The 12,397-nt window shown below is 46.5% G+C and overlaps 1 protein-coding gene across 2 annotated transcripts in view; it reads right to left on the bottom strand.

Annotated features, from left to right (window-relative positions):
* EIF4G3 (eukaryotic translation initiation factor 4 gamma 3) overlaps nucleotides 1–12,397 on the bottom strand; it is a 147,538-nt gene that overhangs the window by 92,807 nt on the left and 42,334 nt on the right. For both annotated transcript variants that reach the window (XM_063176922.1, XM_063176923.1), the window contains exon 3: nucleotides 5,302–5,445. The gene's annotated coding sequence lies outside the window, so the exon portion shown is untranslated. The remainder of the gene's footprint in view (nucleotides 1–5,301; nucleotides 5,446–12,397) is intronic.

Raw genomic sequence — 12,397 nt, 5'->3', positions numbered from 1 at the left:
TTACATCCCTCCTTCTGTTACAATCCCATAATAAACATTCCTTAATTAAAAGCATCTCAAATTGGGCTGCAGAAGATGCAAGCAGTGAATAAACATCATGGTTCTAACAGGATTATTCCAGCTCCTGTAGAAAGGATCCAAGATCATAAAAGAGGGGCTTGGGGATTGCCTAATAAACATGCCACAGATGGCAGGCAGACTTGCTTCCTGGCACACATTCCCAGACCTGAAGGTACTAAGGAATGTCTCCCTGCTATTACAAACACTAATTCAACGATGGTGACATTTTTGAGGAGCAGAATGAGACCACAAAACTCTCTTCACTTCAGGCACAGAACCAGATGGTAACAAGTTTCAGCTGGTACAATCTGTTCTGGATTTCAATCAGCCACCTAAAAGTCAAGGTCTCCACGCACTAAGATGCAGAGAATTCAGCCCTCCTGCACTTTTGTTCGTTTGGGTGTATCTCCACCTTTTCAGGAGCAGGTGAGGGATGTCCACAACCACAGCAGCTCCACAGGAAGGTCCCCAGCAGTGCTGTGGGATCCTCTGCTCCCTGGAGCTCCAGCATTCCAGCCCATCCCAAGAGGCAGCCGTGGGCAGGCAGCACCAATCTGCTCAGTGCACAGCGTGTTCCTAATGAGAGCTGGAGCTGTCCCTGACTAGAAAGGAAATTCCTGGCAATTTGTTCCAAGTGTGGTCACTTGATGCTTCCAAACTGTGGCCCTGGACTAGGAGAATCCCTCAGCACCCCCCTGGAGCTGAGGCAGAGAAAGCCAAGAGTCTTTTCCAAACCATTCACCCTCACATGCCAGCACCCACTGCACTTGTTCCTTGGGATCCTGCAAAACACCCCCAGGTCATAGAGGGGTGAAACTGCCTTCTCCTGGTGCCCTGAGCTCTGCACATTGCCTCTGCAGGAGCCCTCTCCTCCTCTGTTCACCCCATGGACAGAGGGAAGCTCCTTCCTGCTGCTCCCAGCCCAGCTGCCCTGGCACTGCTCTGCTTTCCCATTATCCCATCCTGCCACGGCTGCCCCATCCATCAGTGCCAGGCACTGGAATGGGGCAGATTCACAGCATTTCAGCTGCTCTGTGAGGGGCTCTGGGAATGCTCAGCCTGCTCTGGATTCTCCATCCATCATGGGATGGGGCCTGACTGTCAATCCAGGCCCTACCTGAGCTCTGGGAGCCACATCCAAGGAGGAGCTGCTCTGCTCCTTTCCCAATGGCTTCTCCTTTCCTCCCCAATTGAGTCAACCCAGCCCCTTCTGCAGCCTCCAGCCAGGAGCAGAGGCAGAGGGGCTGTGCCCCTCCTCTCCCTGTCAGAATGAGGGAAAAACACGCAAAACCCACCAGGAATATGAAATTTTATGTGCTTGGGGCCACATCTGGCCATAACATCACTGCAGCAGCATGTGCTGCACACTCCCCTGTGCCAGAGCTCAGCACTATGACTTCAAGGCCCTGGAATTTGGGAAGCAGAGATGCTGCAAAGATGGGGGTGTGGGACTGCTGCACGTGGCTGCCAAGGCCTCCTCACTGTGCTGCACAAACTAATCCTGAAGGGCAGCAAAGTGCTGGAGGTGTCCCTTGGGAAAGCCTCAGAGGAGGTGGAGCAGGAGCCCTGCTCTTGTTGTGGCCGCCTCAGATGGAAATGGTGCAGGAGGAAGAGAAAGGGCCACACAACCACAGCACCACAGACCCAGCTGCTTCTGTCTGTTTAGATAAAGCTAAAGGAAAGCAAACAAAGCTCCAACCTTCACTGGTACCTGACTTCTCAACCCTATACATTCCCTGATCCTTGTTCCCAAACCCTCCCTTTCAGACCACTGGGCACAATGCTGTCATCTCATCACACATAAACTTCTTTCTGGAGCTCCAGCAAGTGACAGGAATTCCTTTTATAACTTACTAGAATTCAAGATATTACTGCACCTGATGTGTAGGGACAGGCAGCTCTGGAGCAGCCAGGACAGTCAGGGGTCACTGGTGGAACCAAAGCATTTGTTAAATCACCTTCTCCTTCAGAGCATGGCTTCTGCTCAGGCTGCAGTGTCTGGAGGAGCCACAGGGGAGCCCTCACTGGGGGCAGCTCTGATCCCTGCCTGTGAGCAGGGAGAGCACCCAGGGAAGGGCTGGGGCTGGCCCAGGGGGGTTTGGGTTTTTGAGCTGGAGATCAGCAAAGGCTCTTCCCCAGAGGGTGCTGGCACTGCCCAGGCTGCCCAGGGAATGGGCACAGCCCTGCCAGAGCTCCAGGACAGGCTGGGATTGTTGGGGTGTCTGTGCAGGGCCAGGGGTTGGATTTGATCCCTGTGAGCCCCTTCCAGCTCAGGACACTCCATGGTTCTGTGAGATCCCCTCAAGAAGCTCTAGAGCCTGAGGATATACTGAGATCCCAGCTGGGAACAGCAAGGACAGACTCTGCTGAGCACTCAGAGCTGCCCCACCACAGTGACACAAATGCCATCTCTGCCCAAACTCCATTTAGCACCAGGTGACATCCAAAGCCTCAAACACTCACCAGTATTGTCACTCACTACTGCCTCAAGAGCAGTCCCTACCTTGCAAAGACTCACTTTGGTGAGTATTTATTAACTCAGGAGTCTGATGGAGAAATCAATGACCCTTAATCAGACTCTAATTCAAACAGAGTGGTCTTGTCCTTATCTTTTATGCACAAACACCCCCTTGCTATGTTAGGCATGACTGGACAAAGGCAAAGACAACCTGTGTTCAGTGTCCAATCATCAACACAGCATGGGTGGGTAAAATACAGTTATTTGTGCTTTATTGCTGTTAAAGGAATTAATAATAACACATTCATCTGAATCCAATGTCAGCCTGGGTCCCTTTATCTCTAAAGGGAAACAGCAGGATTGAAGGTGCCCAAGAATCAGACAAAATTACTCAAAAATTACTCTCTCATCGCTTTCTAAAAGAAAGTAATGAATGAAAACATGATGGAAATTCACAAACTACAAGGGGTGTGGAAATAGCAAACTTCCATTCACCTGGTCCTTAACACAAGCACCAGGCTGTTCCTTGAAGCCCGGGAGACAAATCACACATGCAATGAACAGGTTAAACTTCCACCCAAATCTCCCTTTAACTTGGGAATTTCTTACCATAACAAAACACAGAAACTCAACTCCTGACAGGGGTCCAAGTGAGATACACAGAAAAACATTCAGAATATAAATTTACCCAAATCTCTAATAGTTTAGAGGTACAGAAAACTGTCCCTGGGAACAGATTATTCTATAAAGCTTTGATCCCCTTTCACTGGTGTCCCAAGTGCAGACTCTTGGTGTCCCAAGAGCATTTGGCTCTTCACATTATCCACCTGCCTGGAGATCTGGCACAGAGCCCACTCTCTGTGGATGCACTGACTCCATGCAAAATATTAAGAGAAGAAGAGAAATCCCTTGATTACAGTAGATTTAAAGAGGCTGCCCAGAATGTTCTCTTCTTCCCCTCTCCTCTGCCACATGAGTAGTTTCCTGTGCTGATGAGGTTTACCAGGAAGGAATGTCTTGATCCGTGACAAAAGCCAGGCAGCACCTGAGGGTTTGCTCTGCAATCCTGCTGTGCCCTCCCTGTTCCCTCAGCCCAGAACCTTTACTCCCTGCAGCTGGAGTGCAAGAGCAGCCCCAACAGCACCAATGCAGCCTCTGATGTGCCAGCCATGGAGCATGAGCAGCTGCACACCCCAAACACAACCTGAGTTTGTGCCCCATCATGCTTTATCTGGAGTGTGCATCACTCAGTGAAATGTTCCTTTCCTGATGTTTCCAGGCATCTCCTGCTCTGGGAGGGCAGCTGCAGTTCAATGTTTTGGGGGTTCAGATCCACCTGAGGCTCTCCCCATCATCTCCCCATTCCTAACCCACCCTCAGCCTCTCATCCTGCTCCTCTTCCTCAGAACAAACCCACTGTCCTTAACAGCTGAGCTGCTCAGGCCTTCCTGCTTGATCCACACAAGTTATTGTGATATAAATCCATCAAGAGCAGAGGGAACACCAGGCTTTCCCCTAGCTCACACCTCATTCCTTACACATCCCACTTTCCCCATCCCAGTACCTTTGATCTCCCTTTTTTCTCAGCCCATTACCTGCCTCTTTTGCCCCCTCCTTTTTCAGATAAGCTTCTCCACTCTCAAGTCAGCACTGCAGAATATTTATCTAATAGAGGCTACAAAGAGATCAATTTATTCCACATATCTCACTAAATTCTATTTCTCCATTCTTATTAGAACTCCCATTTATCTCCTGTCCTGGACTTTTCTGTAAGCAGCCCTTTGTCTCATCTCTTTTATAAGAAATCATTTGTGCAACTCATTTTCCTGCCCCATTTCTCAGAATTACAGAACTGCACCATCTTGTACAAAACTGCAACATCTTGATATCCCCTTGGAAAATCCAGAAGTCAGAAGACAGGGCACTTTTGGGGTGTTTAACCTGGAAGTCAGGCCATGCCCCAAACTGCCTGATCCAACAGAAAACACACTCCTCCTCATCCATGGTTATTTTCTCTAATTTTTCAAGTTGTTTTTAGTTTCTGTTACAAACTCTAGAAGGAACTAATGCCTACACAAAAAATATTCAGAATATAAATAAAAATACAAGTAATGCCTGTAAACTTGTATTTCATTTATAAATACCAATTTAAATCCCAATATAAATTTAATTTATAAATTGGTAGAAATAGAAATAAATTGGTCTAAATTTACCAATATAAATTTAATTTATAAATACCAATTGATGGTATTGATGTACCAATCTAAGTGCTGCTGATAGGTCACTGCAAGGTTCAAGCCACACCTTCTACACTGGTCACTGCCTGATCCAACAGCAAAACACATTCCTCCTCATTCATGGTTATTTTCTCTAATTTTTCAAGTTGCTTTTAGTTTCTATTACAGATTCTAGGAGGAACTAATGCCTGTACAAAAAAAAATTCAGAATATAAATGAAAATACAAGTAATGCCTGTAATTTTGTATTTAATTTATAAACACCAATATCAATTTAATTTATAAATTGATATTGGTATAAATAGAAATAAATTGGAATAAATTCACCAATTTAAATTTAATTTATAGATAGCAATTGATGGTGTTGGTGTGCTAATCTAAGTGTCGCTGATAGGTCACTGCAAGGTTCAAGCCACACCCTTTATTCACTTTGTTTCTCCACTGGTCCCAGACATCATAAATGAGTTTTTTGCTGAGCAGAGAAGCTGAGGATGGCACAGGAGGGGAGGGCAGGCTGGCAATGCTCTGCTCCAACGCCAGGTCTTACCTGTGAGAGCCCAGGGGACGATGCATGTCCCGGTGGCGTTGCAGCAAGATTTGGGTGTCCCTTATTTATTTCATGTGCAGTGTAAGGGGATGGGGCAGGAGGACCCGGTTGTCTTGCTACTTGTGTTACCTGTGTGGAGATAAACTGTTAGTAAAACATTCCATTAGTAATCAGTCTGCAGAGACTCCGTTGTACATATCTAGAGAGACAAAATAATATTGACTTGTCTAAGTGAAGCACTGCACAAGTTATTTAACTGTTTATGTGATTCAGGAAAATGTGGAAGGATCAAAAAAGCAGAGCACCAGCTGCACTGATGGAAATGTGTGAGATCCCTCTGCCTTTAAGCCTGGAACCTTTATTCCCTCCATGAGAAGCCATATAAAAAAACACTGGGATTTTGCAAGGAGATTGTCTTGGTTTGATACACATTACCAGCAACAAAGTAAGGGAGAAATTTTCATATTCCCCTCCAAAAAGGAAAAATAAATTACTGCAAAGAGGCCATGGTATCTGCAGGGCTTGCCACAAGCAAAGAATCAAACAGCAAAGCAAATTTGCATATGTTTATCTCCTTTCTCAATTTCTATTAAAAAGCTCAACAAAACACATTAGGCAAAATATTAGAAAAATGTTTTCATGGCACATAAATATTTGCTCCACTTTACTATCTCCACTATGGAACAGTTTTAAATATAATTTAGAGAGTGGCTATGGTGAAAAAAAAGGGGAATCAAAGGAAAAAAAAGAGTTACACAACTATTGGGTGACACCTCCAGCTGTTCAACACAATTAAATTCTGGCAGATTGGGTTAAAACCCACACTACTGAAATTCAGCATTTGCTTCTCACTGGCCTTTTCTCATTTATTTGTTTGCTGAAAAGCACCACTTAATAATGGAATGGCTTGGGTTGGAAGGGACCTTAAATCCATCCAGTGCCACCCCTGGCATGGGCAGTGCCACCTCCCACTGTCCCAGGCTGCTCCCAGCCCTGCCCAGCCTGGCCTTGGGCACTGCCAGGGATCCAGGGGCAGCCACAGCTGCTCTGGGCTCTCTCACAGGGGAGGATTTATCCCAATATCCCATCTAACATTGCCCAGTGTGAGCTGAAGGCAGCTAAAGCCCACACAGGTCACTGGCACTGCACAGCCCAATGTGTGCACGAATGTCCCCAGCAGGGTAAAGGCGGCAGAAGGAAATTCCTGGCTCTTTAATGAGTATTAGCTCCAAGAGAGCAGAAGTCACAGAGTTCACCACTTAAGTGCTTTTTCCAAGTCACTTTATTGCACCCAGAGTGTCGTTCCAGCTCCTAAAGCACCACAGCAGCTGTGCCAGCCCCGAAATCCCAGGAAATCACAACATGCAACAGCTCCAGGGCTTGGGAATGGGCCAGGAGCCTTCACTGAGGGAAGATTTACAGCCCCTGAGTGCTCATCAGAGGAAAGGGTGGGTCAGGCACAGAACCTCATCCTGTGTCCCCAACTGGATCCTTCCCTTTGCCAGGGATGAATCATCTCTTTTTCGGGCTGATCTCTCTTGGCAGGTGTGCGCACGCAGCCCCAGCTGGATCAGAGCCAGCCTCACACAGAGCTCCAGAAAACTTTCCACAGCCCATCCCCGAGAAAATGAAAGTCTGTCCCATGACTCCTGTGTCAACCCTGAGAGAGCTGGCGTGTCAGCCATGCAGCCCTCGGTGCTGGGGAGGGACTCTGGGCTGTGATGGAAATCAAATAATGCAGCCAGGAGGGGAAGGAAGCACAGACAACCCAAAACACAAAGAAATAAAAGGAAATCATTCCTATCAACAGCCCCAGAGGCAGGCTGTGCCCCTGCTCTTCACCATTCTCCTCCAATGGCACTTCTTGGGGGAAACTTTGGTTATTTTGGTTATAGAGGTTATTTTGTGACAGCTGTGGGACTTGAACCACTGCCCGTTTTCACCTCCCTGCTCTCAGCAGTGCAAGCACTGAGCCATCCAAAATTCTCTGACCCAACAGCAGCCAAGCCCACACAGGGCTTTGCCAATGGGGACAGGGGCACTACCAATACCCCAGGTCACTGTGAGCACCCAGCAGTTCTCCTCCTCCTCCTCCTCAGAAATTACAACATGCAAATAGAGTTGTGGAATAGAATCCCAGAATCACCAAGGTTGGAAAGCTCTCCATTACCTAATCCAATCTAGTTCAACCATAAACCCAGCACTGCCAGGTCCACCCCTAAACAACATTCCCCAGGTGCCAAATCCCCACACCATCCCCTGAACACTTCCAGAGGTGGTGACTCCAGCACTGCCTTGGGGAAAATAACCTAAGGTGCAGGTTACTGAAAGACATCAAGAAATGCTCCCGTGATTGGATCTGAAATCTGGAAGGTGAAATGTGGAAATATGAAATCTGGAAGCTGAAATCTGAAAATCTGAAATCTGGAAGCTGAACTGAGAGGAAAACTGCAGCTGCTTGAATGAGTCCATGAGATACCCTGGTGCAGTGCAGCAGACACATGACAGACACAGGTCTGGACCTACTAAAATTGGCTTGAAAGCCTAATGAAGGCAGCAGAACAATTATAAAATTGTACCAGCTTGATAGTTTGGCAACAGCTCACTTGGAGAGTATCCCATAGGAGCCTCACACTGATTTTCCAGGACCTCCTAAGTTTAGCCAAGTCTAGCTCAGTGCACCCAAACCAAGGACTGATGTTTGTTCCAGAAGGAAAAGCACAGAGAGCCTTTCTCAGCAGCTACAGCAATGTTGGTATTTCCACACCTTCCTCTTCCTACAACAAAATATTTAAAATAAACTGAATTTTAAGACACTGATTTTAATGTAAACAGGTAGTAAAGGAAGACAAACTTGCTGAATTTGTGTGTTTTCTTCAGTAATTTTTAACAAAGGTAAAAGGTAGAGACTGTCTAAGCTCATCACTCCTGGGGTATCTGCCCCCATAGAGCCCAGGGTGTGGTTTGCTGTTTCTTAATGGTCTGAGATTGCTATGGAAGCAAATATCCTCCTTAAATCTATAGGTTAAGTTGCTCTCCTAAAAATGGATGTTCAAAATTACATATTAATTTGTTAGGGCATCACCTTCTATTTTCCCTGAGTAGCAAGAGCTAATTTTAGTTTTCCAGAAGCCTTAATCCTGTATTTTAAAGGAAAAAGGTAATGAAATACAAAATAAAAACTCAGTCTGGAATTCTTCTTTTCTTTCTGAGCTCTTTTACACCTTTTGGGTTTAGCACCTCATACAAGTTTGGGATTACTCTTCACCCTGGTTTCCCTGTGGCTGCCCCATCTGTGAAGTGTCCAAGGCCAGGCTGGACAGGGCTTGGAGCATCTGGGATAATGGAAGGTGTCCCTGCCATGGGTGGCACTGGGTGGCTTTAAGGACCTTTCCAACCCAAACCATTCCATGATTCCAGGCTGGAGCAGGATGAGGCACTGAGCTTCCCTCCTGCACATCCCACAGCCTCGGCCTCCTGACCCAGATCCCTCCTTTGAGCACAGGGAGGCTGCAGCAGCTAATCCCCCCTAATCCCTTTTCTACAGGATTCTCTTCACTGCAGGAAGATCCCTTCAAAGGACACGAACCATGGAACCTCTGCTGGCTGTGAAACACTCGGGGGGACCAAGGGGCACCCCAGGACAGAAACAACCAAACACCCCAAGAACCAATGGGAGTCAACCCTTAGTCCTTGAAAATCTGGGACAAGGAGGGTCGGGGGGGTAGGACAGATGGGACAGATGGAGATGAGAAATCTCTGCAGCCAGGTCTGGAACTTGGGGTTTATTGCAAGGGGCCAAGTGCAGGGCCCTGCTGGGAGCTGCCAAACACAGCTGGAGCAGGAGTGAGAGGAGAGAGGGGGAAAGAGGATGAGAGTGTGAGAGAGCAAAAGCATACGAGAGTTCCCATTCCAATACCACAAATCTTCTGTGTTGAATATTCTGATTCTCACTAACTAATCTAGCACAACATCCAAATCCTACAGCATTTCCATACAGCCTATAAGAATCATTACATTACACACTGTGTTACATTTTAAACCCTAAAAACTCCTCTTTGGGCCCTTCTGCCAAGCTGTAGGGTCTGCTCTGAGCCTTGGGCCTGTCTGCAAGCAGAGGGTGTTGTTCCAACAAAAGGGGATCACCTTCAGCTGGCCACACCATTGTTTTCCAGTTGTTCAGTAACTGAGGGATCTCAAAGCTTGCTTTCATTTCAATCTCACTTATACTTTCTATATTCTCAAAATCTTTTCCAGGCAATCATATTTATAAGGCTTTCCTGTTTCATCTTCCCCAACAGGGGCTCTCCAGCACCCCACTGCCCCACTGCCTTCTGTGTCCCCAGCTGGAGTGAACTGGGCACCCTGACAGGACAGGGCCCTGCTCCAAAGGCACATGAGGACAGTCACTAACCAGTGCCTTCAATGAGTGCTGGACCCTGCACCTGCCAGGTGACTTCTCCCCACACAAACACACCTTGTGTTGTTAACACTCACTCCCAATCAGCTCTCATCCACAAGTCATTCAAAGAAGCACAGAATGGTTTGGGTTGGAAGGGACCTTTAACTCATCCCATTGTTCCATGGGCAGGAGCACCTTCCACTGGAGGCAGCCTCAGTGCTGCTCCTCAGCTCGTGAGAATTTATCCCAGAGTGGTTTTGGTCCAAGCTTCAGCACTTCCAATCACAACATGCTACCAAAGCAGTTACAAACCTCCACCATGACCTGCCAAAACCAGTTATTTGTGCAAAGACAGGATGTCCATGAGCACCATTATTCTTCTTATCCAGTTCCTTGTGCTGAATCTGAAGAGCATTTCTGCTTCTGCTCCTTAATCTCATTTTCCAGATTCAGCCCCATTCCCCTGGGCACAGGACAGGGGTGCCTGGTGGGATTTACACTCACCTTTTGTGCAGTTCCCTTCCTGTTAGAGGTCTACATCTTTTTTAAAAGCTCCCTTGGATATATTTCTTTGAAATAATTTACAACAAAATCAGAATTTCACTCTTATGCCCCTTCTAAACTCTGCAGGTTTTGGATCTTTCAGAGGTCACACAAGTAGCCACCCTAATTTCTTGCAGTGTGGAGGATTTGGAAACAGCAGGCAAGAAGCAGTTTACAGGACAACCCCAAACCTTTATGTCCACAAGTAGCTCTGCAATAGAGCATTCTCCATTATTGATGAGGGAAAATTACTATTACAAGGTTAGTTCATGGAAATAATTATTTCCAACTGTGGTTTGCTTTCATATAATTTTACTGCTGGATTTATTAATTAAAAAACCCAAACCAACAACCCATTCAGTGTAACATGTCACAATAAATAAATAAAAATGACTTATGAATTTAGGTGGGTTTGGATTTAATACCAGCATGATTTCCTTGATAAAGAGGTTCTACCAAAGCCTTGTTGTGAAGTTTGAGCATCTCCAAGTTCTCAGACACTTCATCCCACTGGGCCTCTTCCTCACCTCCTACCTCTGTCCTACAGGAAAATTTGTTCCTCAGATTTAGGTTTATTATTGGGGCTCACAGTGGAAGCCACATGATTTTCCATTCCCATTTTTGTAGCTGTGGGGAAAAAAGAGCTCTGGAATGTGCAACCAAGGTCCTGATAATGCATGTGGAAAGGCACTGAAAGGATAATTGAACTATTTTTTCCTCTTTATCTAATGAAAAATTGGGGGCACATCTGTGGGTTGCCCATACCTCAAGTGATTTCTGCTCCCACCCCACACACAACATAGAGGAACAACGTGGGGGCAGCTCAGAGTCACCACGTGGTGCTTCTGGACCCCAAAACCCTTCCCACACCAGCCATGCTCTGGAAAAACATCTCTGGGAGTGATGATCCATAATCCACGTGGAATCCCACAGAGGATGTGCAAGCAAATAAAATGCTGATGGGAAAAGCAGCCCCTGGGTACTGAGGATGCACTTGAAGATCTTGGAGGCTTTTTCCAACCTTCAGGATTCTGTGATCTCACAGTGCTCTTCAAAAAGTCTGTTTAATGCAGAGCCAGGCCTCAAACACATGGTGCTGCTCCTTGTGTAACAAACCACTGAGACCTTTCATGAATGAATTTGTCAAGGCACTCCCATCATGTGTTTTTTCCACCCCAATTCATTTTTCCCTGGACTCCCTCTGAATCTGAAATCTGCCTGGGGCTTCAAATGGAAGCCTGAAAAGAACCCAGCCGAGAAATTTCTCTCCTTTCCCCAAAACATGAAATTTTCTCTCAAACTTTTGCATTCTCAGATCCTGAACTGAGATATTTCCAGCCCTGTCTTCTATTCCTGTAACATAGCAAGGAGTGATATTTTTCCACACTGAAAAGCTATTTTAGGTCATTCTTCACAGTTACTTTTCTTTTTTACATTAATTTGAATTTTCAGAGTCATATTTTCCCCACAGGCATCTGCATTATATCTTGGGAGGAAAGAAATGAAAAAAATAACCTTCTTTAAAGGACATCAGATATTTTTAAAGTGTTTTTTAAGTGTTGTATGGGGTATATAAAAGATAATACAAACTGAATTATTTATTAGAAGTGTTTGTACATTTATGTTCACAGAATGGTTTGGGTTGGAAGGGACTTTAAAAGTTCATCTTGTTCCATGGCAGGGACACCTTAACCTGTCCAGGCTGCTCCAAACCCTGCCCAGCCTGGCCTTGGGCACTGCCAGGGGTACAGGGGCAGCCACAGCTGCTTTGGGCACCTGTGCCAGGGCCTGCCCACCCTCACAGGGAAGGATTTATTCAGAATTTGTTCCTCTGGTTTTGCTTTTCTGCACACAAACATTTCTGTATCAGGTATGGGAGCAGAGGCTGCCCAAAGGCTGCAGCTGGGGTTTGTGGATTCACTGCTGTCAGTGCCTCAAACCTCAGAATCTTCAACCCTTGTGAGCCGTGTCCCACCCACTCCACCTTCCCTGGATGGGAATCCATGGCCACCAGAGCCCCCAAATGTTCATAAACAAACACCCCTGAGTCCCTGTGCCCCTACAGCCACCTGAGCTGCTGCATTTCCAGACCAATGGCAGCACTTTCACCCTTAATCCTGCCCAGAGCCCAGCTCAGCACCCCCGACAGCC

Source organism: Melospiza melodia, chromosome 26 (assembly GCF_035770615.1).
Source record: "Melospiza melodia melodia isolate bMelMel2 chromosome 26, bMelMel2.pri, whole genome shotgun sequence".
NCBI lineage: Eukaryota > Metazoa > Chordata > Aves > Passeriformes > Passerellidae > Melospiza > Melospiza melodia.
The sequence above is the reverse complement of the archived record's forward strand: the minus strand, read 5'-3'. Positions and strand labels throughout refer to the sequence as shown.